This window comes from Anomaloglossus baeobatrachus, chromosome 8, assembly GCF_048569485.1.
Source record: "Anomaloglossus baeobatrachus isolate aAnoBae1 chromosome 8, aAnoBae1.hap1, whole genome shotgun sequence".
Classification (NCBI taxonomy): Eukaryota; Metazoa; Chordata; class Amphibia; order Anura; family Aromobatidae; genus Anomaloglossus; species Anomaloglossus baeobatrachus.
In genome coordinates, this window is record NC_134360.1 from 140,435,581 (window position 1) to 140,463,370 (window position 27,790).

The window sequence follows — 27,790 nt, forward strand, 5'->3', positions numbered from 1 at the left end:
AACGTCCGTATGACATGGTCTGTTTTTCGGGTCCGTGTTCCGTATTTCTGGGGTGTTTCTCCGATACGTATGGCATCCGTGTGATGGCGTATGCGAGCCGTGGGCATGTGTGGAATGTCCGTATTGTCATGAAATACGTACATGTGCAGTCCGTGTGCCGTCCGTTTTATTAGATACGTATTTTCACACAAATAACCTTGTTAGACCTTCATTATGTTCTCCTGGTGTGTTAAATTGGTCAATTAACTACCCAATTTGGTTAGTTTGCTTAAATAACCTAAAAAACATGGCTACAAAGCTCTTTATCACATTAGACACACTCCAAAATGTCTCTCTCCAATGAAGCAACCATGTATTTGCTCTGGTTGATATCTAGGAGATTGGGGTTAGGCGACATATGATTGAAGAAGGGCCATCACTGGAGAAAAGGATGTGGATTCACCCCCTTGTGAAGCTCAGGAAAACACATGGGCATTTTAATATTTTATATGGGGAAATGCGGAAATTTCCACCTAAATTCCAAGCCTACTGCCATCTCACCATTAATTCATTTGACAACATCCTTGGCCTTGTGTACCAACGTTTGAAGCATCAGGACACCTCTATGCACCTCAGCATCTCCCCTGAGGAACGACTGTTGGTGACTTTACGGTAGGTGTTGACATGTATACTCATGCTTTATCTGTCATTTTCATAAACATGTTAAGTTGCTAAGGCATCATTTTGTTGAAATTATTAAATGTAAAAATATGGTATTTGTAGAAAACTTATATTGATCATTTAACCACATTGCAAAATCAAATTAAAAACTGAGAAGTCACTTCTTCCATTTTATCTCTACCAAAATTAAAGAAACAAGAGGCTTAACTCAAACAAACTTGTTTATTAAACTCAAAATTAGATATTTTTCCAATATGGAAAGTAAAGATCACCTATGCTTTTCCCAACCAAAGAAATTAAAAAAAAAAGCATACACAGTATCTCCAGTCATTGGATGTTACAAATATTTGGTGTGAAATATAAATTACACGAATAGTCAAAGTAATGTCATGCTATTATTCTATTTCAGCTACCTAGCAACTGGCCAATCCATCAGCAGTCTGCATTTCGAATTCTTATTGGAAAGGTCCACAATTGGCAAGATTATCCTGCATACCTGTACTGTGCTTTGGGAGACCCTTAGGCATCATGTCATGCAGCTGCCTTCAACACAGGAATGGATGCACATTGCAGATGAATTTTTGGAGAAAACAGCTTTTCCTAATTGTATTGGTGCCATTGACGGAAAACACATTAGAGTGAAGAAACCACCTAACTCTGCATCAAGATATTTTAATTATCATAAGTTTTTTTCTGCAGTTATTTTGTCCATGGTAGATACAAACTACTGCTTTTTAGTTGTGGATATTGGGGCCTATGGCAGTGCCTCAGATGCACGCATTTTCAGAAGCTCACGTTTAGCAAGACAATTAATGTCTGATAGTTTAAGTTTGCCTGCACCAAGACCATTGCCTGGTACTAATGGCTCAATTGTCCCTTTTGTAATGGTTGCAGATCAGGGGTTTAAATTGTCTAGGCATTTGATGTGTCCATATCCCAGAAGGGGGCGGGACACATCAAAAGCAGTATTTAATAGCAAATTGGCAAGAGCACGTTGCTATGTAGAACATTCCTTTGGCATTTTGGCCTCAAGATGGCGCATTTATCAAACCACCATCCAACTCCAACCAACCACCGTCAAGGCTGTCATTAAATCGACAGTAGTGTTACATAATTACTGTAGATTACATGAAAGCAATGACGAAGATATTGAGGAGTTGCCTGCTTTAAATGCACCATTTGTAGAGAATGGTAGTGTCAGAACTACTGTGTCCACTTCTGGTCTACAAGTGAGGAATCAGTTTAAAGATTTTTTTAGTTTAAATAGCCATAGTCATGTATAATTTTGACATTAAAAAAGTTTGTTAACACTTGGTTACATAAGCACAAACACATATGTAATAAAAGAGAAAATGACTATACATAGGTATAATTTGTTGTTTTTTGGTTGGTTGGTTGTGTTTGTGGTCCCCATAAGTCATTGTGATATAACAATATTATAATGACATCAGGAATTTTTGTTATTCTAAAAACAGTACTACTGAATGTAGATGACTAATAAAATTATGGCAAATTTGTTATGAAAAAGTTAGTCCAGAATTATTATTTTACCTATGTATGTATGTTCTCTTTTGCAAAACACCCTGTATTTTTTTTTATATACAATTTTGTCAGGGACTTTAGCCCATACAAAACACCATCCTTTATTATGCAATAATGTCACGCAAACATAATTTGTTTGACACTATTGGAATACAAGTATTGGACCAGACAATATGCAAATACTGCATAGTGGCTGGATTTTTAATAATAAAGGTGTCTGAATGTTAGTGTAGTACTTTATGTGCGTGTATCTTATCCCTAAACCCAGTTTATTCTAATGGATAGTCCAAACAACATGTCCAGAGCAAGACATCATTCTAACAGGCAGGTATTGTTTTTGAAGTGATAGAGTAATTGCTACTTTTTTTGTAAATTAAAACAAAAATATGACCACATGCATATAGAGTAAGTAATGTGTTACATTTTGAAATGTTTTTCCACCAGCAATACCCTAGAAAACATACCAAAATTTAAAATAATACATACAATATAACATTATGATTCAACTAAATTCTCTAGGCTAGTTATGTTTTCCTGTGTAGGCTCAATTGCATTGACATCTACAGAATATGTTTGCTGCACAACACTAGATGTTGTAGTGAGTGACTGATCAGTGTTTCCACTAGTAACAGTTGTTGTACTTGGAACAAATAATGAGGCAGTTGTTTGAGCAGATGGGAGACCAAGTGTAGGTGGTACATATTGATGTGTTGAAAGAGGCTGAGTATGTGTGTATGTGAAGTTAGTTGGGTAAGTCTGTTGTTGAAAGTACTGTTGTTGTAGATTATTAGGAACAAGGTAGTCTATGAACATTACTAACAATACTAGGATAGTTAAAAGAGGTTGGCATTGGTGTTTGTTGGGGTACTTGTGGGACAAATGTTGGCTGTTGAGATGGCCTTTGTGTCATTAATGTACTTGTTTGTTGTGGGACAAATGTTGGCATAATTTGTACATCAGTTACCATAGAAGAAGATGGACACTGTATATGTGTTTGTTGCCCTACAGGATTAAGTTGAAAATTAGAGAAATGTTCTTCTGTTTGGCTTTCCACGGTTTGTTGAGTTGTGTTTGTGTGTGGGGCACGTGGATTGGCTCTCCATTGTTCAATCACTTCAAAACAATAAATGGGTTCTGGATCACGTTGGGTAGCAGATATTAGTGTTATTAAGGACGCCCTCAATCTGTCCTGCCTATCAGGTGCAACCAATGCAAGAGTGGGAGAAAGAGAGCGACATAATCTCTCTTAATCACTCTCTGGTATCAGTGAATTCATCATGTGCATTATTCAGGTATCAATGATATCTGGCAGGGAACGTAAATCTTCATAACGCCTATGTCTGCGACCAGGGATAGATTGTGCTACTGTGCGCATGGTATTAGTTGATATTCTTGGCTGTGTGCCTGCATGTTGTTGTGGACTACTCTCTGCAAGAACTGGTGAAGAGCCACTTTGTTGCCCTGTAGACTGGCCTGCAATTTCATTAGTGGATTGACTTGTACCCAAACCCAAATCAGAGGACATTTCTTCTGCGTCTGGCTGGCTGGTGTTGGGGATTGGTGGAGGTTGACATGAGGTAGGCTCCATCTCAGAAGCAGAGGCCGCTGTTAATACTGCTGACTGCGCTTCCTTACTATCTTCCAGGTTATCCTCTGTACTTTGATGACAAAAAAAAAAATTACTGTGTGTCTTTTAAATAAAACCACCATGTGATGTAATGCTTGAAACTTATTTTGGTACTTCCATAAGGGGCAAAAGAAAGCTCAGTTTTTCATAATGGACATATTTTTTCTTCTTTGCAGCGGCAGCTGTGGTGGCCACAGGGTTATACTCTCTGCGGAACTGGTCACAGGCTGAGCGCCATCGCCGTTTGACAAGATCCACTGTTAAAAAACATTAAAAAATGTAAAATAAGGTCACTAATTGAAACAATTCTAGATGTTAAAAAATTAGACATTAGTCTTGGATTGCATCAATTGTATGAAATAGGAACACACATCCATGTGTATGACAACACCAACCCATTACACTCATATAGTGACCTAATTACACTATAAGCATGGGAGAGAAAACAAGTTCACCAGTAAACATCTTCAACCACTTATTAATCATTCATCTCCTTATAATTGTTCAAAAAATATAAACCTACAGAAAGCCATGACAAAAAAAATACTACAAACCCATGAAGTGCCATATGTTCCACATATATTTACCATTACACACTATAAATTACTGTTACCATTCCAGACATGGTGACACCAAGGAACTTGCTTAATAAACCAAACATAGAAATACAAATCGAAAAATATAGACAAATCACAGCACATTTGCAATAGAAAAAGCACAGAAATGTTAACCAAAAAAAACCCCAAACATGTTTAATAGTGGCTTCCCCACCCTGAAATGCCATATGTACATGCACATGCAGCCCATATATACACATGCTGACATTACTAGTAAACTGCAATGAATTTTTCAAAAGGCCAGAAAACTACACTCTCCTGTTTGTGAGTCTTCAGTGTATCTCAAAATGAGTCAGGCCCATTAATACATGCCAAACAAACTATACAAATATGGATATAATCTGCCTACAGAATGAGCACATGTAGGTAAAGACAGAAGCAATGCAAATATCTGTACTCACCATATCTATTTTTCCTTCCAGGTGTACATTGAGACCATCCATTCCTAGGGTAGACTATCTCTGCCACAGCCATCCATGCTCGTTCCACCCTTAACCTGTCATGATAGCCATCAACACGTGTGTCCCACAGCTCTGGATGCCTCTCTACTTCTCCAATCAGCCTCTCTGTATCGATTCTGGGTGCCATGCTTAGTACCTGTGTTGTTCTCTGTGCTCAAAGTTCCCCTGCAGTGAGAGGACAGGTGCCCAGCTGCTATCTGGCGTGCAAAGAGATAGGAAATGTATGTTTGGCGCCAGAATTAATGGCCATCAATTGACCTGATAGATTGGTAACAAGTGTTTCAAATTTTGTGATGAAATACGGACACGGACGATACGTGCTGAACACGGACATACTCCGTGTGCGGTCCATGCAGGCACGGACCCATAGACTAAAGCGGGTCCGTGCCTGCGTGTTGCCGGCAAAAAACGGACATGTCATCCGTGTTGAAAAGCGCACACGTACTTACGACACGGACACACGTTCCGTGTGATTTTATGTACGTGTGACATCTTCCATTGAATAACATGGGTCTCCGTGTGTACGTTTCTCCGGTACGTGAAAATACGTACCACACACGTACAAATTACATGGATGTGTGTTGCAGGTCTAAGAAATTTCTTGAGTGTGAAGGATTAGCGCACCTGCATTAAAAAACGCACCAATAACGCACCGAAAAACGTGTGCGTTTTTACCTCGTTTTGGTGCGTTTTTGGTGCCTTTTTTTGCAGGTTGGTCCCTGCATTTTTTAATGCTTTAACAGCAATAAATAATATAGATAATAGATAGATAATCGATAGATAGATCGATAGAAGGATAGACAGATAGATAATTGATAGATAGAAAGATGGATAGATAAATAGATAATGGATAGATAGGTAGATAGATAGTGGATAGATAGATACTGTAGATAGATAGATAATGGATAGATAGCTAGAAAGATGGATAGATGAATAGATATATAGATAGATAGATATAGATGAGAAAGACCTATATAATGTCCCACTCCCTTGCATATTCTAAGCTGGCACCCATTAGTGACTTTCATGTGGCACTAAAGGATGCTTAGCCTTGTATTTAGCCAAAAAATAATAAATAATTAAAAAAAACTGACGTGGGCTCCCCCCTATCTTTTGTAGCAAGCTAGGGTAAAGCAGACGGCTGCACCCTGCAGACCACAGCTGGCAGCTTCACCTTGGCTGGTAATCCAAAACAGAGGGCACCCCACGCTGTTATTTTAAATTAAATAAATAATTTAAAACAAAAAATATGGGGTACCCCTCAAATTGGATCACCAGCTAAGGTAAAGTGGACAGCTATGGTCTGGTATTCTCAGACTAGGGAGGTCCACCGTTATTGGATACTCCCCAGCCTAAAAATAGCAGGCCACTGCCGCCCCAGAAGTGGCGCATCCATTGGATTTGCCAATCCTGGCGCTTCACCCTAACTCATCCCATTGCCCTGGTGTGGTGGCAAATGGAGTAATATATGGGTTGATGCCAGATGTGTAATGTCACCTGGCATCAAGCCCTGGGGTTAGTGATGTCATGCGTGTATCAGATACCCGACATCACGAACCCAGTCATTAATAAAAAAAAATAGATAACAAAACAAATTTTATTTGAAAAAACACTCCCCAAAACATTCCCTCTTTCACCAATTTATTTAAAAGAACAATCAAATATGGGTCCGGCGTAATCCAATAAGGGGGTCCCATCATGATCCATACCATAGTCACTGTTCCAGTCAATGAAGAACAGATGTTCCCCATTGGCTGGGAGAGCAGTGCAGTGACCTAAGCTAACATCAATAGGTCAGCCCAGGTCACTGCAGGGGATGATGAGCGCTGACTTCAGGCGGTTATATGAGATCACTACCTGCTGTGACGATCTCCTGCACTTCTGATGTCAGCGCTGTCACTGACTTCCATTGTCCACCGCATTCTCAGCAGTATTGTGGGAGCCCGTGACATCACCGCTAGTGACAGTCTCGGACCGCTCGCGAGACGTGAAGTGAGGACGCAGTGAGCATAGAAGGCAGTGACAGTGTGGATGTCAGGAGTGCAGGAGATTGTCACAGCAGGTAATGATCTCATCTAACCTCCTGACAGCAGTGCTCGTCATCCCCGCGGCTGCCCGCACTGCAGTGTGAGAAGCTGCTGATACTGCAGTGCAGGCAGACACTGACACTGCAGTGGAGGCAGTCGTGGGGCTGAAGCGGGACACAGACTGCACGGGCACCCGACGTAGGTCACACGGAAGTGCTTCCGTGCGGCTTCCATGGATTTTGCGGGCCCATTGACTTGTATTGAGTCACGGTCCGTTATCACGGAACAGAATAGGACATGTTCCATAATAATGGAAGGGACATACGGCATACGATGTGTTTTTTTTGCAGGATCGGATGCATACGGAAGTGCTTCCATGTGTCATCCGATCCTACACAAAAGACATTGAAAAGATGGTCCTGTCCATGGGTCCTCAGAAAAACAGGAACTGACCAGGACAGAGGGAACGGTCATTTAATGAGCCCATAATGACATCACTTCCCTGCAAAACGCAGGACAGGGATGAACATTATGTCCCGAAAAACGTGAAATAACGCCGGAAAAATACAGGAAAACGCAATGAAATGCACACAATTTACTAACTGCGTTATTCCCTGCGTGATTTTATGATTACATTACAGTCAATGGAGTGAATAACGCAGTTAGCTGCAGAAAAGAAGTGACATGCTCATTCTTTTTCCCAAGAAAATCTACTGAAAGAATTTTCTTGTTAAAAAAACGCAGTGTGCGCATAGCTACTATTTTTTTCCATAGGTTTTGCAGGGGAATGTCTGCAGAAAGGTTACAATCATTTTCTCAAGAAATTTCTGCAGCAAAAACGCAGAAAAAACGCGGGTAAAAACGCAGTGTGTGAACAAGGCCTAAAACAGAATAGAATGTGAATGCACATTTTGAGCCTGATATCTCTTTTATATACATTACACCAGTTTTAACAGTAAAGACTGATTTATTTTTATAAAATACACTGCCTTCTTTCTTATGATTGCAATTCACCAGAAGTTTTTGCCCCATCAAAGGATATGTGTCCTGAAAGGAGAACATCTGAATATACTGAATACACAAACTCAATGAAATCCCTTTTCTCTGGTGTCTGGGCCTTCATAAGATCATTCATTCTATAACACAAGAGAATGGATCGACTATGATAATGAGGTAATAATCAAACCTTGTTCCGAGTTTTATCAGTGTCAGATTAGTGTGATCCAATTCTATTGCATGAGAACATCATATCACAATGTCAAAAGAAGAACAACATTTCTCTATCTTTTCCATTCTGTGGGTCTCCAACTACAGTCCGATGATTACCCCGTACCCAAAGACTTGAATGGGTGCGTGCCATTTAATTTATAGTGCAAATCACAGCATGATGTGACTTTTTTTTCCTCATGCTGTAATAGCATGACAAAAAAATCGCTGATTGTCATTGCCCCATAGAATTACATTGATCCGAAGGCTTCGAATAGCACTTGACCAATGTATATACTCATTTGAGAGAGCCCGGTACAATCTTTTGCTAAAAGTTTGAAGCCACTCTATGTAACTGCATGCCGTCAGGATTCTCTGGTGTCTGCGGCGATCTGTATACTTACAGCCACATTTTGACTGGACGTGTGTGATACAACTACAGTGAATTGAGTGTGACCTCGCACATCTAGTCAGTATAGGGTTGGATGCGTGGAAATCTCCCACTTGTGGTCATTTGTCCACACAATATTGCCATAGACACTGGAGAATCCTGACAGAATGTAGGGACTCACACTGTCAGAATTCAAAGATCTGCAGTCCCATTATGTGACTTTTAGCAAATGAAAAATGACTCTTTAATCTGCTTTAACTCAAAATTTGCAAATCATTACGGTAAATTGAGTGTTTTAGTTGTGCAAGCCTGTTTTCAAACTTCTAGTTACATTATCAGATTGGAGACACAGACATGCCACACCAATATTGTGGCCAGACTATTGAAGTTTTATCCTTTGTGACTGTCACATGAGCCTTGGTTAACATATATAGTTGGTTCCATATTATTTCAGGGTTGAGTAAGTGTGGTAAAGAAATTGGAAACTAAATATATGTTATACTTGTGTAAAAAATGTATGTTAAACTAAAATGTGGCATTATCAACAGATGTAGTAGCGTAGGAGAAAGTAAAATCATACAACTGAATAAATTGTAGGAGCCGCTAGTAGCAGCACCGCCAGCACTGCTGGCAGCAAGCGTTTTGGCAGTAGTAATAGTACAAAACATAAGTCATATTTGGCATCCTTTGGCGCTTGCAAACGTTATTTGAGAGGAAGCAGTGGGTTTAATGAACTATATGTCACATCAATCCTCTCAAGCAGAGAAGAAATTGGCACTCTTTAAGCAGAATTCAAGAATATGTCTTCACAAATGCAATCCACATTGAAATCGTAACATTTTGGGCCATTCATGTACCTTGGATGCATGGATTGCCATCAAGAACATATACAGGTTAGCATACAGCTAATTGAAAACTCCAGGAAGAACAATGCTAACGAATGGTAAAAAATCACTGTAAGTATGGCGCCCAGAGCTCTCTTTAGTGTTCTGCTCAGTCTGCCTCCTCTGCTGCCATAGCACTTAATGTAGTACATAAAAAAATGTCCATTCTAACAATAAAAAACATTTTTTTTCTGTGCCTTGATTCCTGAAACCACAACCACCTGGTCTAAAGAACTAGCAACACCATACTAATTTCTTTATAGTTAATTTATTAGAAGGACTGAACAGTCAGATTTTGCAATTGGATGACATGGGGCTGGAGGATATGGAGAACATAATGCTAACGCCAAGCTGTGCTGCTGGCCTTCAAGCTGTGTGGTTAGATGCACTGATATTGGTAGTATCTAGAGTTGACTGAACCTGATTTTCGAGGTTCAAAGTTCGAGTTCGAAAGCAGACTACAAAAAAAAGCTGAGTTCGGGTTTGACATTCGAGTCAGGTAAGAATGCAAACCACTCAATCAGCGTTGTGCTTGAGTATGATTGATGCTCAGCCTTATGCAAGCTCCGTGCAGTGTTTGAATGGCTCGCACTGGAGGTAAAATCAGTGTGATCAGATGTATTGTGCATACACACAAAAACATTTTTGGGGAAAACTCTGCCCACTCTCCCTTGAAAGAGTTCTGCTTATGGCTTTTTTCTGCTTGACCTTTTTTCCAGGCCAAAGTTACAGCCACAGCAGAGGGGGGCGACTATGTTGCTTCGGCCGCTAGACATGGCTAATTTGCATGGCAGGCCCTTTAGGTGCATCACATGCAAACTTCCTAAGTGGTGGAGCCAGGGTCAATGGGGCAGAGCAGTGCATCGGCATGTCATCCCACAGCCTAGCGTGCAGCAATGTGATGTCATCACCCTGTGACCTCAACACACTGCTTCAGGCAATTCAGAGCCACTGAGGTGGCAAGGACGTGGCAGCCAGCAGGGAAAGGTAGGAACTTCATGAGTTGAAGACAGGAGCGGAACAATCACCGATGGTGGTGGGGCACGTCGACCCCAGTCCTTGCCTTGCTTCAGCTGCATATGCCTCAGAGGGTGCACTTTAAGCAGAAACAGTAAACTGTTTTAGTTTTTTTTTCTTTTTGCAGAAGATACATTTACTATTAGGGGGGGCATATATACCAGGAGGGGCCCAGGAAGGGGACATATATACAATGAGGAGAACATATGTACCAAAAATGGACAAAAACAAGGATGGGGACAAATATACCAGAATGGGCCCAGGAGGGGGACATATAAACCAGGAGAGGCTTAGGATGGGACATATATACCAGGATGGTGACAAATAAACCAGGATGGAGACATATATACCAGGAGGGGCCCAGGAAGGGGACAATTTGTAACTGGAGGAGGACATATATACCAGGAAGAGAACAAATAAAAAGGATGGTGACATATATACCAAGAGCTGCCCACAAAGGGGACATATACCAGGAATGGGACAAATGAACCAGAATGGGGACATATATACCAGGAGGAAGACATATATGTTAGGAAGTGGACAAATAAACCATGATGTGAAATATGCACCAGGATGGGCCATGAAGGAGGACATATATACCAGTAAGGGGACATATATACCTGAAGGGCCAGAATTGGGACATATTTACAAGACAGGAGACATATATACCAGGAGGAGGATATATATTCCACAAAGGGCCCAGGATGGGAAATATATACCAGAACGGGAACAAGTATTATGTGTTTTGGGATTATATTATTTATCTGTGGAGACTGCCTTGCTTGTATATTTATAGTGCATGCTATTCACAGTGCTCTGATATCCCCAATGAAGTAAGTACAAGATTATTATGTCCATCCCCTTATTTCACCCATTCTTTTTCTCTTGTCAATCATGATTTTATCCTTTGTTTTTGATAACTTTATATATTTTGTATCAATAAAAGCCAGTTTTATGTATAGATAGCTGGCTGTGCACATTTGTACTATACAGCTTTTTTCTTCTCATGTTAGAGTTCACTTTTTTGCATAGGCTTTATTTGCACCACTTCCTTAATTTAAATTTATTACACTGTAGTGCCAACTACTTTCTTAACAAAGTCTTGAGAGGAGCAGTGTGGGGGGGATATTGTACAGAGGGGCAGTGTGTGTGTGGGGGACATTATACAGAGAGGAAGTGTGTGTTTTGGGGTATAGTATACAGAGGAAAACACACAGTTTGCGTCAGCTCACCTTTGTACGCTCTTGTATTCCGTTACTGCTTCAGCTCAGAGGTACACGATTTGTGATACGTAGCAATAGATAAGACGAACAATGCACCACGGACTTGAGGATTATTTCAAAATTGTGCTTTTATTAACTAACAATCATTCCATCCTCAATAGTAAAAAACCCACTCCACGCAGGGAGAGGGACACGTGAAATAATCCTCAAGACCGTGGTGCATCGTCGAAGAAAAAACTTTGTTTGTCATTTGTATAGTATACAGAGGGGCAGTGTGTGTGGGAGGACATTATAAAGAGGGGAAGCTTGTGTGAGAGGATAGCATATAGAGAGGCAGCGTATGTGAGGGATATTATACAGAGGGGCAGTGTGTGTGGGGGATATTTTATGGAGGGGCAGTGTGTGGGGAATTTTATACAGAAGACCAGTGCGTGTGGGGGGATATTATACAGAATGGCAGTGTGTGGGAGAGATATTATACAGAGAGGCAGCGTGTGTGGGGGATATTACAGAGCGGCAGTGTGAGGGAGATAATTTACTGATCAGCAGTGTATGGGGATATAATACAAAGAGGCAATGTGGGAGAGATATTATGGAGAGAGGCATTGTAGAGGGTGTATTATGGAGAGAGGCAGTGTAGAGGGTGTATTAGGAATTTAGGGTCAGTGTCGGGGGTGTAGTATTAATTTTCTGAGGGAAACACTTTATTTTCTGGACACAGTATATATTGACATATATATACAGTACAGACCAAAAGTTTGGACACACCTCCTCATTCAAAGAGTTTTCTTTATTTTCATGACTCTAAAAATTGTAGATTCACATTGAAGGCATCAAAACTATTAATTAAAACATGTAGAATGAAATACTTAAAAAAGTGTGAAACAACTGAAAATATGTCTTATATTCTAGGTTCTTCAAAGTAGCCACCTTTTGCTTTCATTACTACTTTGCACACTCTTGGCATTCTCTTGATGAGCTTCAAGAGGTAGTCACCGGAAATGGTCTTCCAACAGTCTTGAAAGAGTTCCCAGAGATGCTTAGCACTTGTTGGCCCTTTTGCCTTCACTCTGCGATCCAGCTCACCCCAAATCATCTCGATTGGGTTCAGGTCTGGTGACTTTGGAGACCAGGTCATCTGGCGTAGCGCCCCATCACTCTCCTTCTTAGTCAAATAGCCCTTACACAGCCTGGAAGTGTGTTTGGGGTCAATGTCCTGTTGAAAAATAAATTATGGTCCAACTAAATGCAAACAGGATGGAATAGCACACCGCTGCAAGATGCTGTGGTAGGCATGATGGTTCTGTATGCCTTCAATTTTGAATAAATCCCCAACAGTGTCACCAGAAATGCACCCCCACACCATCACACCTCCTCCATGCTTCACGGTGGGAACCAGGCATGTAGAGTCCATCTGTTCACCTTTTCTACAAAGACACGGTGGTTGGATCCAAAGATCTCAAATTTGGACCCATCAGACCAAACCACAGATTTCCACTGGTCTACTGTCCATTCCTTGTGCTCTTTAGCCCAAACAAGTCTCTTATGCCTGTTGTCTGACCTTAGCAGTGGTTTCCTAGCAGCTATTTTACCATGAAGGCCTGCTGCACAAAGTCTCCTCATAATAGTTGTTCTAGAGATGAGAAGGTGTGTCCAAACTTTTGGTCTGTACTGTATATATATAGATATACAATATACAGTATATATACATATATATATATATATATATATATATATATATATAAATATAGCAGCAGTGAGGAGTATCGGGCACAACAGCTGACCCACACACGACTAGCTCTCACAGTTTCCCAATAAGTAAGGGGAGATCCGGGTGCGTATTCCAAAGCTAAGACAATGCAAAATCCAAGTATAGAAAAGAAGGGTCGCACTCCACAAGGATCTGGATGACAGATGAAGCTTTAATCCAAGCACACATCAGGGATACAGGTGGTGGGGGAGGGTGAGGACGTGCAGCGCCGGACAACGGCGGGCCGTTTCGTAAATAACTTGCTTCTACGGGTCCAGTAGAAGCGAGTTATTTGCGAAACGGCCCGCCGTTGTCTGGCGCTGCACGTCCTCCCCCTCCCCCACCACCTGTATCACTGATATGTGCTTGGATTAAAGCTTCATCTTTCATCCAGATCCTTGTGGAGTGCGACCCTTATTTTCTATACTTGGATATATATATATATATATATATATGTATATATATATATATATATATATATATATATATACACACGGCTAGCAACCTGTATAAAAAATATATATTTATATTATATAAATATTTTCAGCCAGCAGATGGTGTTTGATGGGAGCTATTAATATGTGATTGGTGGGTCTGTTGTCACAGATATATTGTGTTATTATTTAAAAAAACAAGATAGCAAATAGTGATGAGCGAGTATGCTTGTTACTACTCGGTACTCGCACGAGTATCACTGTACTCAGGCTACTCGGCGGGGACCGAGTAATCTCGCGATACTCGTGCTGTACTCGTCGTCTTCATCCCTGCATGTTGGCGCTCTTTTGAGAGCCAGCCCTCATGCAGGGATTGGCTGGCAGACCACTGCAATGCCACAGCCCTGTTAGTTGTGGAATTGCAGTGATTGGCCGGCCCGCACAGCGTGACCGAGCCTTTATACCGGCGGGCGCGCTGTGCTCTGCTCACAGCCATCCAGACAGTCAGTGCAGGGAGAGGGTTGCTGCTTCAGGGAAAGGTTTGCGGCCCTTTATAGTTATTTCCGTAGCAGGGCTGCAAACAGTGTGACCAGAAGTCCTTCTCAGGACTATTGTAGTTCTATACAGGCAGGCAGGGTAAAGCCAGGTCGGAGTACAGGAGCAGAGTCCTTCTCAGGACTATTGTTGCTATATACAGGCAGGGTATAGCCAGGTCGGAATACAGGCTAGTGACCAGAAGAGTCCTTGTCAGGACTATTGTAGCAGTATACAGGCAGGCAGGCAGGCAGGGTATATAGCCATTCCTAGTGGTGACCGTATACCAGCCTTCATCATATCTGGGGCTGGTGTACACAGTCTAAAACAGTCCAGATAGTGTCAGACTTCTCAGTAATTGTCGCTCCTAAAAACCTGTTAGGTTCTTAGTGCATCCGTGCTTGCATTTAAAAACCGCACGTGTGTGCCTGTCGGTGGCAGCGTACAGGTGCACTTGTGTGCGTTTTTCACAAACTATTATATAACGCACAAGTGTAGTGTATAATACACGTCAGTCAGCAGTGGCTGATAGTGTCAGACTTCTCAGTAATTGTCGCTCCTAAAAACCTGTTAGGTTCTTAGTGCGTCCGTGCTTGCATTTAAAAACCGCACGTGTGTGCCTGTCGGTGGCAGCGTACAGGTGCACGATTTGCACAAACTTGGATATAACGCACAAGTCTAGCGAATACACGTAAGCACAGCATTGCAAAATGCGCAAGGGCGTTGGCAAGGAACAAGGAAGTGGACGTGATGGTGGTGCAGGCAGAGGCCGAGGTCGTGGGCAAGCTCTAATTTCGCCACAACAAAGGGCCACATCTAGTCGCTCGCACGTCCTGTCCCAAATTCTTGGGGACCACAGCAGTACACCGCTCTTGAACCAAGACCAGTGTCAACAGGTTGTTAGTTGGATTGCGGATAATGCTTCCAGTAAGATTGGCACCACCACAAACACTCTGTCTTCCACACGGTCAAGTGTCAGTAGCCGTGATACTGCACCGCACATTTCAGAACCTGATCCTCCTTCCTACCACCAGGCCGAGTACACGTCCTCGGACATTACTGATCCCACACTTGGACACTCGGAAGAGCTGTTCACGTTTCCATTCGCACATTCTGGCCTCTCGCCAGCTCCTGTTGAAGTGGGTCATGAGGTGATCGTATGTACAGATGCCCAAATATTTGAGCAGCCACGTTCTCACGAAGTTGGCAACGTGTCTCAACAAGGGGTGGACGATGATGAGACACAATTGTCAGGAAGTCAGGAGGAGGAGCAGGGTGCGGAAGAGGAAGACGACGTGGTGGATGATCCAGTAACTGACCCAACCTGGCAGGAGGATATGCAGAGCGAGGACAGCAGTGAACAGGGGGAGGGAGGCATCCCAACAGGCAGTAAGAAGCAGGGTGGTGGCTCCAGGCAGAAGTCAGGCAACCGTTCCCCGGAACAACAACACGACACAAGGTGCCTGTACAAATGTTAGGTCTTCCCGAGTCTGGCAGTTTTTTAAGTTGGCTTCAGATGATTCTAAAAAGGCCATTTGCAACACCTGCCGTGCCAGCATCAGCAGGGGTACCAAAACTAGCAGCCTGACCACCACCAGCATGATCAGGCACATGTCAGCCAAGCACCCGACTTTGTGGGAAGTACAACAGAGTCGAGGAGCAGTGCTTGCTGATGTCACTGCTACGTCTTCGCTGGTTGTGCATGCGAGCCAATCCCCTGTCCATGCTGCCTGCGAACAAGCCTCCTCCGGTCCTGCACCTGCAGTTGCCTACGCAGAAATAACACCATCATCAAGCACGTCCTTGTCCCAGCGCAGCGTTCAGTTATCCATTCAGCAAACCTTTGAATGCAGGCGCAAATACACTGCCAACGCTCCACATGCCACAGTTCTAAATGCTAACATTTCGCGACTGCTTGCGCTGGAAATGTTGCCTTTTAGGCTGGTGGAGACAGAAGCATTCCGCGACCTGATGGCGGCAGCTGTCCCACGTTACTCGGTCCCCAGCCGCCACTATTTCTCCCGGTGTGCCGTCCCCGCGTTGCATAACCACGTGTCACAAAACATCACACATGCCCTGAACAACGCTGTTTCACCCAAAGTCCACCTAACCACAGACACGTGGACAAGTGCTTGTGGGCAAGGCCGCTACATCTCGTTGACGGCACACTGGGTTAATATTGTGGAAGCTGGGAACCAGTCTGAGAGAGGGACGGAACACGTCCTTCCCACACCAAGGTTTGCAGGCCCTACCTCAGTCAGGGTTTCACCCACACTCTACAGCTCCGGAATGTCATGCTCTTCAGCCTCCTACTCCTCCTGCACATCCTCATCCACTTTACCCTCCACACCAGTCCCAAGCTGGAAGCACTGCAGCACTGCCTCGGCGAAGCGGCAACAGGCTGTGCTGAAGCTAATCTGCATAGGTGACAAACCCCACAATGCAGAAGAGCTGTGGACAGCTCTGAAACAGCAGGCAGATCACTGGCTCACACCTCTGAACCTAAAGCCAGGAAAGGTCGTGTGTGACAATGGCCGGAACCTGGTGGCGGCTTTGAGGCGAGGCCAGCTGACACATGTTCCATGCGTGGCCCATGTGTTCAACCTCGTGGTTCAGCGGTTTCTAAAGTCATACCCAGAGCTGTCTGATCTGCTGGTAAAAGTTTGCCGCCTGTCTGCACATTTTCGAAAGTCACCTACTGCTTCAGCCGGCCTTGCCGGCTTTCAGCGCCGTTTGCATCTTCCGGCTCAAAGACTGGTGTGTGATGTCCCCACGCGTTGGAATTCAACTCTGCACATGTTGGTCAGGATATGTGAGCAGAAAAGGGCAGTTGTTGAGTACCTGCATCACCTAAGCCGTCAGGAAATGGGTCAAACTCCACACATAACACCTGAGGACTGGAGATGGATGTCCGACCTATGTACCATCCTCCAAAACTTTGAGGACTCCACCAAGATGGTGAGTGGTGATGACGCCATTATTAGCGTCACCATACCGCTACTCTGCCTTCTAAAATGGTCTCTGCTCAAAAACAAACATGATGCATTGCAGGCGGAGCGCGATGAGTTGCAGCAAGAAACAGTAGTGGGTGTGGGTGATAACACACAGCCCAGCCTCGTCTCATCACAACGTGCAGTGGAGGACTATGACGAGGAGGAGGATGAAGACACGGAGCAACTCTCCGGCCAAATTGAGGATATGACATGCACACCAGTCATATCCTCGGTTCAGCGTGGCTGGCCAGAGGACAGGGTAGATGAGGAGGAGGAGGAGGAGGAGGAAAAGGACAGCATGTTCAGTTATCGTGTTGGTCAGGCTACTGAAGTCCTGGCTGTTAAGAGTCTGGCGCACATGGCTGACTTTATGGTAAGCTGCCTGTCTCGTGACCCTCGCGTTAAGAACATCTTGGGCGACAATCATTACTGGTTGGTAACACTGTTAGATCCATGCTATAAGGAGAACTTTATGTCTCTTATTCCCGAGGCGTAGAGGTCAACCAAAATGCAGCAGTTCCGGAAGGCCATAGTCACGGAAGTAGGCAAAGCATTCCCCTCACAAAACGCTAGCGGCATAGGTCAGGAATCAGTGGACAACCAAGGCGTACAGCCGAGAGAGGCACAAGTCCAATCCGCCAGAGGTAGGGGAACAGTCTTTAAGATGTGGGACAGTTTTCTCAGCCCCTCACGTACCACAGCCCCTGAGGTGCGGGGTAGTGCCACAAGAAATCCTAAGTTTGCCCAGATGCTCAAGGAGTACCTTGCAGATCGAACAACTGTACTCCGACATTCCTCTGTGCCTTACAATTATTGGGTATCCAAGGTGGACACGTGGCATGAATTGGCTCTCTACGCCTTGGAAGTCCTGGCCTGCCCTGCCGCTAGCGTTTTGTCAGAGCGTGTTTTTAGTGCCGCAGGTGGAATCATTACAGATAAATGCACCCGCCTGTCAACTGAAAATGCTGACAGGCTGACTCTGATCAAGATGAATAAGGGTTGGATTGGGCCAGACTTCACCACACCACCAGCAAATGAGAGCGGAATTTAAAGTTTGTAACGGGAATTTTCCATGTACCTCCACTCACCCATGGGTACACACTTCTGGACTTTGGATAATCGCTGGACTTCTCCTCCTTCTCCTCATGCGCCACCATGATGACCGTTACAATAGTTAGGCCTTTGTTTCAGGTATACCCCCAGTGGTACATTTTTTCGCCCATTCTTTGCAGAATGGACATTACAACGACAGGAGACCCGCTCCTTTGCAATGGGAACAATGTTTTGAGGCCCTCATGCACGTCTCTATCCAGGGACAACGTGGAGCCTCCCAATTTTTGGCTGCCCTGCCTAAGGACTATACTATAATACACCCACTTCCTGACAATGGACACTTAATGTTTTGAGGCCCTCATGCACGTCTCTATCCAGGGACAATGTGGAGCCTCCCAATTTTTGGCTGCCCTGCCTAAGGGCTATACTATAATACACCCACTTCCTGACAATGGACACTTAATGTTTTGAGGCCCTCATGCACGTCTCTATCCAGGGACAACGTGGAGCCTCCCAATTTTTGGCTGCCCTGCCTAAGGGCTATACTATAATACACCCACTTCCTGACAATGGACACTTAATGTTTTGAGGCCCTCATGCACGTCTCTATCCAGGGACAACACGGAGCCTCCCAATTTTTGGCTGCCCTGCCTAAGGGCTATACTATAATACACCCACTTCCTGACAATAGACACTTAATGTTTTGAGGCCCTCATGCACGTCTCTATCCAGGGACAACGTGGAGCCTCCCAATTTTTGGCTGCCCTGCCTAAGGGCTATACTATAATACACCCACTTCCTGACAATGGACACTTAATGTTTTGAGGCCCTCATGCACGTCTCTATCCAGGGACAACGTGGAGCCTCCCAATTTTTGGCTGCCCTGCCTAAGGGCTATACTATAATACACCCACTTCCTGACAATGGACACTTAATGTTTTGAGGCCCTCATGCACGTCTCTATCCAGGGACAACGTGGAGCCTCCCAATTTTTGGCTGCCCTGCCAAAGGGCTATACTACAATAGACCCACTTCATTACAATAGGCACTTCAGGTTTACAGGCCCTCATGCACGTCTCTATCCAGGGACAACGTGGAGCCTCCCAATTTTTGGCTGCCCTGCCTAAGAGCTATACTATAATACACCCACTTCCTGACAATGGACACTTAATGTTTTGAGGCCCTCATGCACGTCTCTATCCAGGGACAACGTGGAGCCTCCCAATTTTTGGCTGCCCTGCCTAAGGGCTATACTATAATACACCCACTTCCTGACAATGGACACTTAATGTTTTGAGGCCCTCATGCACGTCTCTATCCAGGGACAACGTGGAGCCTCCCAATTTTTGGCTGCCCTGCCAAAGGGCTATACTACAATAGACCCACTTCATTACAATAGGCACTTCAGGTTTACAGGCCCTCATGCACGTCTCTATCCAGGGACAACGTGGAGCCTCCCAATTTTTGGCTGCCCTGCCAAAGGGCTATACTACAATAGACCCACTTCCTTACAATAGGCACTTCAGGTTTACAGGCCCTCATGCACGTCTGTATGCAGGGGCATTGGTGAACCTCACAATTTTGGACTGCCCTGGCAAAGGAAAATACTACAAAGACTCACTTCCTCAAAATGGGCACATTAGACTCAGAGGCCTTTATGTACGTCTCTTCTCAGGGACATCGGAGTGCCACACAATGTTTTACGTAAAATCTTTCATGTATTAATCTCAAAAGGTAACATACATTAGCTCTATCTCACTATTGGGTATGTGCCCTTAACATTTCCGCCATGAAAATTCATTTTGGTGTCATTTTTGAAGGTTTTCTGGTGAGTCCGTAAAAATGGCGTAAAACGCGGACAAAATTGTTCACAGCTGTGACTTTTGAGTGATAAATGCTTCAAGGGGTCTTCCCCATGCTGTTGCCATGTCATTTGAGCTCTCTTCTGAGACTTTTGTGCCATTTTTAGGGTTTCTACATGCTGCCGGAGGTCATTTCACAAAAATACTCGGGTCTCCCATAGGATAACATTGGGCTCGGTGCTCGGGCCGAGTACACGAGTATCTTGGGATGCTCGGCCCGAGCCTCGAGCACCCGAGCTTTTTAGTACTCACTCATCACTAATAGCAAACACTAAATGTGCACTACTGCACTAAGAATTTCAAACTGTACTTATTATTAAAATTTTAGATTTTTGGGAAAAATTTGCAATTTCTTGAGCTACCCCGCCACGTCACGGCAAATCTCATTGGGGCAGTCCTAATCTAAAATAATTTTATATAAAATGTGTCATATGGCCTCACGTATGAAAAGTAGAACTGTTCTTAGCAGCACTTACTTGGTGTTTTTCAATCCCGTACCCATGACTGAATCATGGCTGTGGGCGGGACAGGTCCAAGCAAATGCTGCATGAAGTAAATAGCCCTGTGGACTGGGCCTGATGACTGAATGTGAACAGCCAACTATTGCCAAAATCAAGACATATAGAATACACCCTTAATTGGGGTGCACGGTAAGGTGATGGGTCAGCCACCGGCCAATTCAATGAAAGAAACAAGATAGCCAGCACTAAATGTGCTCTACTGCACTAAAAATTCCAAACTGTACTTATTATTAAAATTTGAGATTTTTGGCAAAAAATTGCAATTTCTTGAACTACCCTGCCACGTCACGACAAATCTCATTGGGGCAGTCCAACTCTAAAATATTTTTATATAAAATGGGCCATAAGGCCTCACATATGAAAAGTAGAACTGCTCTTAGCAGCACTTAATTGGTGTTTTTCAATCCCGTACCCATGACTGAATGATGACTGTGGGCAGGACAGGTCCAAGCAAATGCTGCATGAAGTAAATAGCCTGTGAACAGGGCCTGATGGCTGAATGTGATCAGCCACCAATTGCCAAAATCAAGACAGGTGGAATACAATCTTCTGTTATTAGGAGGCTTGTGACAGGTTTGTGCCCTGAGTCTCCCTTTTCTTTTGGTGACTTTATGATTAATGTCAGTTTTCTTTGGCAGCAGCTTCTCATTACCTGTCCTCAGGTGCATCCGGTTTGAGACCATTCCCCTCTCAATATAAGGTCATATTTCCAAGTAGAGAGCACCGGTTACTCTGATTCCATTCTGAAGCTAATCCTGTAGGTGGAAGGAGCTGCTGAAGCCCTTATCATCTGAAGCGGTGTAGGCTGCTGTCCTAGTGTCTGACTGCAGCTATAAACTTGGACCTTATCCTTTTGTTGCTTGAACTGTATGTCTTTCCTTCCCTTCCAGGTTGATTAGTACAGTGGTTGTACTAGTATCTATTGGCTTGCCATCTTACTAGCCAGGGTATTTGCAGGACTAGTGAAGGAATGGATATTCAGCTCAGCTACGAGTCTAAACACCCCATTTATGGATGCTAGGGAGCTCAGGAAACAGCGTGAGGTGAGCACAGGAGGTGTCCCTTCAGCTCTCTCTGTAGCTGCAGAGCCCACCATTGTTAAAGTGTTACCGGTGTACCCATTGTTTGTTGTGTTTTTCGTCACGCGCCGGACATCCCTTAGTCTGTGCGTGACAGGTGCTGTGCAGAAGTGGAGTTTTTCCAAGAGTAGTGGGGAGACTGTGGAAGGTTTGAGGGGTGAAGGCGGAGCTGGGGTGGAGCCTCTGTGGAGTCTCAAGGGGGCCAAAAAATGTTGCCAGTATGAGGTCCTGAAATTCCTGGTTACAGCCTTGGGTCTTGTGATTCAGTGCTTCCAAAGGACTACCTTGAAGACAAAACATTTGCATTGAGATATCACTTACAGTAGTATCTTTATTTACATCTGAGGACCAATCACACCTAAACATAGCACTCAATTCCTGTGTCCAAGCGCATTTGGATGGAATTAGATATGTGCTGTGTCTTCTATTTTAAAGAACGGGGCATGCACCGCTAAGTTTGCGCAGTCCTTGCTATGCTGATGTATTAGGATAGGTCCAGACAGATAGAGACTAGGAAGTGATTTATTACAGGGAGGATAAAATAGAGGAATGAAGCACAGGCCAGACTGAAAACTGTAGTTTTAAAATAAAGCAGAACATACATACACACTATGACAATTCTTTGCGTGATGTAAAAAGTGTTGTATGGCTGGGAAACAGAAATCTGGAAATGAGAATTTACTATTTAAGAGCTGATTATTTTTTCCTTAAGAGAGTTGTCTAGTCGTAGGATATTGAAGATTCATCCTTTGGATAGGTAATCAATATGAGGTCCGTGGGGATTCCACTTAAGGCACCCTCACATTTCAGTTTTTATTTGCTTTGGTGGCCACTAGATATAAACACTTTGAACGGAGCTACAAAGCACAGCCCAATTTGGAATGTAAGGGGTACTGCTTAGTTACATAATTACATAGTTACTTAGGTTGAAAAAAGACCTAGGTCCATCTAGTTTAATTTTCCTCCACCAGCTCTACATTTGGTCACTAAAGGCCCCGTCACACACAGAGATAAATCTTTGGCAGATCTGTGGTTGCAGTGAAATCATGGACATATTGTTCCATTTGTACACAGCCACAAACCTGGCACTGATTGTCTACAATTTCACTGCAACCACAGATCTGCCACAGATTTATCTCTGTGTGTGACAGGGCCTTAAGTCATTTATAACCAACAATGTTTTGTGTACTGAGGAAATCATCGAGCCCTTTTTTAAAAGCTGTTATAGTGTCTGCCATTACTACCTCTTGTGGTAGGGCATTCCACAGTCTGACTGCTCTAACTGTAAAGAACCCTTTCCTATTTAGCTGTCGGAATCGCTTTTCTTCCACTCGCAGTGAGTGCCCCCTGGTCCTTAGTATTGTCTTTGGAAGGAATAAGTCATGTTCCAGTCCTTTATATTGACCACACATCTATTTATACATATAAATGAGATCTCCTCTGAGACGTCTTTTTTCTAAACTAAACATATCTAACTTTTTCAACCTCTCATCATATGGGAGGCCTTCCATCCCTTGTAGTACTCTAGTTGCCCGCCTTTGAACTGACTCTAACTTCTGAATGTCCTTTTTAAAATGTGGAGCCCAAAACTGGATCCCATATTCCAGATGTGGCCTTACAAGTGATTTATAGAGGGGCAACAATACGTTGGGAAAGCAGAACTGCAAAAGCAGCTCAAAACATTTAATATAGGAATTTTGGTACTGCAGTATAGCTATTGGAAAAAATTAGATACTTGGTTTACAAATTGGCTATTTACTTGTTAGATTTCTTAATCTAGATAGAGGTATATTAGGAAAGTGTCCCAACAAAGAGAGGTGCACCTTGCCGTTGGCTGTCGGGCATACACGAATTGGTCAATTTGTAAACCAAGTATCTCATTTTTTCCAATAGATGTAATGCAGTGCCAAAACTCCTATATTCAATTTCTACATATTTTAGCTTTTCAGAGTGCTGCTGCAAATATTTTTGTAACTTTGTTGAATTTTCATCATTCACTTTTTTACACCTAATGGATGTGCTGGTCAGTGTTTTTATATGAGTAAACACTAGAAGTGGGATGTTTACACTGATTAAAAGGGTATCCTTGGCCACTTGTTGGTTCATATGTGCGGAGGCTGATCATAATACAGACGGGCATGTTGTAGCTGGTATTTAAGTTCTACTCTCTACTGATCACAAAGGTTTACCAACATGTGTAATATGGAGTTCCAACTCATGTACGATGTGCTCTGAGATGACAATTCAGAGATGGAAAATGAGGAGGAGGAGGGGATGCAGGAACTGGTGCAGAAGGTTTAGTAAACCCTGATGGAGGTACAGTCCACAATTCTCAGTGATTGTAGCACGAGTGCCATCCCAGGGTCCAACTCAGTCTTGACCTGCACAAACTTCTTGCAGGGCGCAGTCAGGGAAATGTAAATGTGGTGCCCCTGACCTGGTCAGGCACCACTGAGTACTGCAACCATGGTGGGGCAGTACTTCCAAGTAATCCTGAAGGCTGGAATAGGGTGTGTACGCACAGACACATAGCCACAAGGTCTCCCACACCATTAGAGGGGCCCCTTGGGCAGACCCAAGAGAGGGCTTGCCTCCACATCTCATTAAGGGGTGTAGCGGAGGGGCTGAGAACTAAAGTTCCAGAGGCTGTCAGGAAAAAAAGGGAGTGAGCCAGTCTGGTAGCAGTGAGCGCAGTTGCTAGGAGATGCAGGCGCGCACACTCTAGTCAGACCCTGCACGTGAAGTAGCTGCTAGTGGGGGAGAACGGTTACCAGTCAGTCAGTCAGAAAGATGCTGAGGGAGTCAGTGGGTCAAGTACGGGGGCTCCTGGTGACTAGGCACGCACGGAGAACAGGTCCCCAGAGTAGAAGTCCATTTATTGATCTGCTCAACCTGCCAGTGAGAGGAACTATAAGCCCCTCACCAACTATCTAGAGTCCGAGCCTCAGCAACAACGAGGGGGCCCATAAAGGGAATCGAGCCTGGAGCCATCTCACTTGGTCCACGCTGCCGGCAAACGGGCCACAAAGGGGAGAAAAGGCAGTGATGTCTTCCCTGGATGAATATCACGGTGCTTCAAGTCAGGGGTTATCCGAAACAAGAAGTGCTAGGAAGGCGAGTTAATGGCTACCCTTAGACCAGCCTAAGGGATACCTGGTTTCATCTGGTTTAATCTCAGCATTGCCCGGGTACCTCACAAAACATCAAAAAGTGAGTAAAAACAAGTTGAAAGACTTTCCGGACTGAGACTGAGTGATTCTGGAACCTTTTGTTCTACACACCCAAGCCCCTGGGGCCAGCCTCACTCATGGAGGCCACACCATCCGACTGCAGACTCTATCAGCCCCAGACGCTCATTAAACCTGCAGTGGCGGTCACCCATAACCCTGACCGCAAACCGTGAGTGGCGTCATGACTCCTATACATACAAAACCGACATACCTGTTGCCAGAAATGCCCAAGTGAAGTCCCTGTGGCGTCCCTGAAGGTGGAGTGATGTCCCTGGGGCGACTACTTCAGGTGGGCTCCACATCTGGCGTCACGAACAGGATCAAGGAGTAGATCTGTTTAGACAGGTGACAGTATGCCTCAGTGGTCCGATCGAAAAATTTGAACCGCCGCCATTTTTTGCCGTTAAAAGTGCGCGATTTTAAAAGTTGCAGCCCGCGCAGAGGAAAAGGTAACTGGCCACGGAGAGGAGTGGCTGCCACAGCATGTGAAGCGTGCTCTGACACAGTGAAAGGAGAAGATGGGGGCGGATCTGTCCCCAAACTGCGGGGACGTCCCAGTCCTGTGGGAGGAGAACAACCAAAAGGGAAACTAAGACTGAAGTTTGACCAAAACCTGATGAGCAACGATAGAGACAAAATGGCATCAGCGGTAGGTGACAAGGGAGAGCAGGGTTGGACCCGGCCTATGATTGCAGGGGAGCTGGAGGCAGAAGTGGAAAGAATTGCGGATTGCATGGAGGCGCAGCGGAGGCGAGAAGTAGCCGCTTGGAGGAAGAGAATGATCATGGCAATTAGAAACCTGCGGTTGTCAGTGCAGCGAGGCCCGCCTGGAGGCACCGCTCATGCTAAACTGGAGTCATCGTCAGCAATAGCGACCCTGCTACAGGATGTCTCCAGCATGAATCTGAGTGAGTGCAAAACCGCCCCTGTTCCACCTGGTATGCTGACCCCACCGGCATTGTCATCAGAAGCCGGTGCGATGTCCGACGCGTTGTCTGGTGCGATGTCCGGTGCGATGCCCGATGCGATGTCCGGTGCGACACCCGATGTGATGTCCAGTGCGACACTCGATGTGACATCTCATGCGTCACCCACGGTCAGACCAGACCATGCCACAATGCCTCCTGTCCCAGTTGCCCAACCAGAGACGGTCACAGCGCCCCAGTCGCTGACTGGGGATCCAGCTTCTACACCCAGACCAGAAGTGGTCCCAGCACCCCAGTCGCTGACTGGGGATCCAGCTTCTACATCCATACCAGAGACGGTCACAGCACCCCAGTCGCTGACTGGGGAACCAGCTCCTACCCCCAGACCAGAGGCGGTTACAGCGCCACAGTCACTGACTGGGGAACTAGCACCTGCGCTCCGACCTGAAGCAGACAAAGAACTGGCTCAGCTGAAAGGAGAACTGAATGCTCTGTACCGAGCACACCTGGTGGAGAGGTACTTGATCAACAAGCTGCCACCCAACTGACCGGAGGAGGTCGTAGTGCCCTCTGAGAGAGAGGGAGGCTAGGAGGCCGCGATGCTGTTCCCCCACCGATCGGAGGCGGTAGCAGCACTCCCTGCCAGGGAGGAAGAACTGGTACCAGAAAGTCCTGGCATGTATGATATCTGGTTGCCTGCTGATGATCATGTGATGTTAATGCGGAGGCCAGCCCACAGAGAGCGACGACGGGTGAGAGCCGGTCGCTCACGCCCCTTGTAGAGATAGAAAAAGTTTAGTTTAAAAATATTATAAAAGTAACGGTTAACATGTTTTAACCCCTTAACGACCCTTGACGTACTGGGTGCGTCATGGTGACATGGTGCTAAACGACGCATGACGTACCCAGTACGTCATGGCGAAATCGGGGTCCCGGAGTCCCGGGGAGTGAAATTTGTTTAATTAAACAGTAGATTCGGGAAGGAGGGGACCTCTGCCTGACCTCAGGAGGGGTGGTGCCTCCTCCCCGAACCTACAGAGGCTGTGATTGGCTGACGAACGCCGCTCAGCCACTTACAGTCACTGTAATGTTCCAGCCATTGAAAATGGCTGGAACATTGAAATCCAGCCCTGATCAGTGCTGCTGTAGCACTGGCCATTGGCTGGAGCTGGGTGATCGGTGCTTCACCCGCCCCCAGTTCTGATTGGAGAGACCGGTCTTGTGACCGATCTCTCCAATCACCGTGGATCTGGTGCCGGTGACGTGTGTCCGTCCCTGAAAGCCGAGGAGAGCGGTCTCTGCGGGTGCCCATCGGTAAGTTGCTGCCCCCGCCGCCTGCCCCTGTCCCCGATCGCCCTGCCAGCCCCGCCGCTGTCTCCTATCGCCCCGCCCGCCACCGCCAGCCCCGCCGCTGTCTACGATCGCCCCGCCAGCCCCGCCGCTGTCTCCGATCGCCCCGCCCGCCAGCGCCAGCCCCGCCGCTGTCTCCGATCACCCTGCCCGCCAGCCCCAGCCCCGCCGCTGTCTCCGATCGCCCCACCCGCCGCGGCTCCGTTCGCCACCGCCAGCCCCGCCGCTGTCTCCAATCGCCCCGCCCGCCACCGCCAGCCCCGCCTCTGTCTCCGATCGCCCCGCCCACCAGCGCCAGCCCCGCCGCTGTCTCCGATCACCCCGCCCGCCAGCCCCAGCCCCGCCTCTGTCGCCGATCGCCCCGCCCGCCACCGCGAGCCCTGCCGTGGCTCCGATCGCCACC